This window comes from Myotis davidii, unplaced genomic scaffold (genome assembly GCF_000327345.1).
Source record: "Myotis davidii unplaced genomic scaffold, ASM32734v1 scaffold93, whole genome shotgun sequence".
Classification (NCBI taxonomy): domain Eukaryota; kingdom Metazoa; phylum Chordata; class Mammalia; order Chiroptera; family Vespertilionidae; genus Myotis; species Myotis davidii.
The window spans coordinates 421,689-425,013 of record NW_006292095.1 but is presented as its reverse complement, the minus strand read 5'-3'; the positions used below and the strand labels follow the sequence as shown (position 1 = coordinate 425,013).

At 39.9% G+C, this 3,325-nt stretch overlaps 1 protein-coding gene across 2 annotated transcripts in view; it reads left to right on the top strand.

The window, feature by feature from the left end:
- The window catches only part of PSD3 (pleckstrin and Sec7 domain containing 3), a 432,295-nt gene that overhangs the window by 82,510 nt on the left and 346,460 nt on the right, over positions 1 to 3,325 (top strand). The gene's annotated exons all lie outside the window — the stretch shown is intronic.

Below are 3,325 nucleotides of genomic sequence, written 5' to 3'. Positions count from 1 at the left end.
TATAAGTTAAGGGAAAAACAGCTAATTATCCCTAAGGCAAATCTTTCAGTGTAATGGAGAACTAGAGCTTACAGCTTGATTGGGGAGATAAGGTGCTAATACTAATGAAATATTATTATAACTTGTATTTTTTTTCATACAGCAAATACATCAGCAACAACCATTTATTGAGTACTATATGCCTAGCATTGTGCTAAGACTTTGCACTCATTATCTTATTTAATTGTTAAAATGATACTGTAACGTTGATTTTATGTAAATGCCAAAAGCAGTGCTACTATTTTCTGAAACAATTACATTCTGTGAGAATTATTATATTTGATTTTGGGTGTCACTTTTAAGAGAGACATTAATAATCAAAGAACAGTTAGGTAGCTGAGTGGTAAGAAAATCATGTGATGTCATGAGGGATCCTAGAAAGAAGACTTAGTGCAGTGGTTCTCAACCTTGGCTGCACATTAGAATCACCTAGGCCCAGAAATCAGGATTTTTAAAAAGATTCCCAAGTGATTCTAATGTTGAGAACCACTGACTTAATGGATGGAAGAGTTGTCTTTAAGTATTTGGAATAAGAAATATGATCTGAAGAGAAACCTGACTATGGAAAAGGATTACATTTATTCTGTCTTTCTCCAAAGACTGTAGAAGAGAAATTTGCAGAATTGCAGATTTTTACTTTAAAATAAGAAAGAGCTTTCTCACAGAGTTGTTTGAAAAAGTTAACCAATTGTCTGTTTAGATGTATTTGGACAGAGACTAGGTCTCTACTTAGATACTTAAGATTAAATGCTTGCATTTGGAAGACTTGGATTATAGGAATTGCCCATCAGGTGGATTGTGTAACTGTTCAAATGAAAGACCCTTTAAGTCAGTGGTTCTCAACTTTGGCTGCACATTAGAATCACTTGGGAATCTTTTTAAAATCCTGATTTCTGGGCCTCATCCTCCGGAAATTCTGTTTCTTTGTTATGGGGTGGGGCCACAACATTAGTAACAAAGAAACAGAATTTCTGGAGGATGAGGCCCAGAAATCAGGATTTTAAAAAGATTCCCAGGTGATTCTACTATGCAGCCAAGGTTGAGACCCACTGCTTTAAGTTCTTGGGGGTTTTGTCATAAATTGAGTTCTAAAATCACATTCTTTTTGTAATGTAGATAATTATTATCTCAGTTCTTTTGTACATTAAGTTGGAGATTGTGATATAATAATAAAATGTCAGAGCCAAGAAGGATCTTAGAAATCTTGTAGTTTAACCTCATTTTGAAAATGAAACTGTCAGGTTAGAGAAAATAAAGACCCAATTCCACGAGTACTCAGGTATCCACTTCAGCTCCACTGCTTTTTAAAATATTAAAATTATTAATGTGTAGGGGAAACAGACTAAACTACGTGCAGCAGTTTTTCATGTTCTCCAGAGCTAACATTATGAAGCAGTCTTAGTTCATTTTGTTCTAAGTGGGGCACACTTGAGTCCTTTAAAAAAAAAAAAAATCTCATCTGTGCTTGGAGCTCAGTGATTTTCCTAAAGACAAGCTTCTGTTTCTTCAGTTTATTTAATGCCACAGTGTTTTATGTCCCTGAAAACATAAGCATCTTCACATTAAAGCAGAAAGAATATAGTGGCTCTGATAATTTATTATGCATTCAACAAATATTTGTTGAGGGCCTTCTATGTGCCAAATGCTTTCCCAGCACAATTGTGGAGTTGTTGGCTTTTACTCTGAGTTGGGAAGCTGTTACATATTCTTTTTGTTTGTTTGTTTTGAGCAGAAGATGAGATCTGCTTTTCTCCCCTCCCCTCCCCTTCCCTTCCCTTTCCTACAATTTAAAAGAATTCCTTGGGCTTTTTGGCCAGGTGTATTCTGCCTTGATTTAGTGATGCACCTTTTGACCAATTGGAATTAGTGCAGTGAGAGGTTTGATCCTTGTTAGTTGTATAAACTAACAATAGAACAAGTATAAAGCACTTGAAAATATTCTACCATAAGCCAGTTTGGAAGAAATCCTACCTTACAATGGAACCTGACATACCCGGGTCTGAGTCCCACTCTCAGTGGTGACTTGATTTGGAGCAAGTGCATTCATTCATTCTCTGAGCTTCAGTTTCCTCATTGGTAAAATGGGGTAAAACCTGTTTTGTGAGGCCTTTTTGATAATTAAATGATGCCCTATGTTAAATGCTCAGCTCAGTGCCAGGTACATTGTAAACATTTAATGAAAGCATAGTTATTATAATGACTCTTTAGTCAAGATAATTTAAGAATGGATAAAAGTCATTTGAATGATAGACTTGGGGTACTAACTCAGAGCCTGAATTTATTTTTAGTTTAGACTAAATGTCTTAAATGCCTTTGTTTAAAGTTCTGACAATGACACAATGCTTGAAATAATACCTCCAACTTAACTGTGAAAGAACTGTGAATGTGAATAAATTAATCCTTTTTAATATCACTAGCTGTTCTTGTGGTATCACAATTTGGCAAATTCTAGAACTCTCCTTCACATTCTGCAGGTATTACCAGGTTTAGGATCAATTCTAGAGATTTGGCGTTGATTAAAGCAGGCAGAGGTGTTGCCTGTAGGTCACATTTGACCTCTAGCTAGGGAACTGGTTCACTGGAAAGCAGCCTTGGGGTTTAGGGTGCCTGTGTGTGTGTGCACTATGTTATCCAGCATCTTTGTCTTCCCAGACAGTAAACACTGCACATTATTATTCAATGGACAAATTCAGCTCTGTAATGTTTTTTCTTTTATTAAATTTATTGGGATGGCATCCTATATAATAAAAGGGTAATATGCAAATTGACCCTAATGGCAGAATGACCAGGAACGACCGGTTGCTATGATGTGCACTGACCACCAGGGGGCAGACGCTCAACGCAGGAGCTGTCCCCTGGTGGTCAGTGTGCTCCCACAGGGAGAGCTCCACTCAGCCACAAGCCAGGCTGACGGCTGCGAGCAGAGGGGCGGTGGTGGGAGCCTCTCCTGTCTCCTCAGCAGTGCTAAGGATGTCTGACTGCAGCTTAGGCCCACTCCCCCTGGGGAGAGGGCCTAAACCAGTAGGTGGACATTCCAAGGGCTCCTGGGCTGCTAGAGGGATGCCTGACTGCCAATTTAGGCCCACTCCCCAGGGCTTAGGCCTGATTCCCCGGGGAGCAGGCCTAAGCTGACAGGTGGACATCCCCCAAGGGCTCCTGGGCTGCCAGAAGGATGTCTGACTGCCAGCTTGGGCCTGATCCCCCCAGGGAGTGGGCATAAGCCAGCAGGTGGACATCTCCCAAGGGGTCCCAGACGGAGAGAGCACAGGCCAGGCTGAGGGACCCC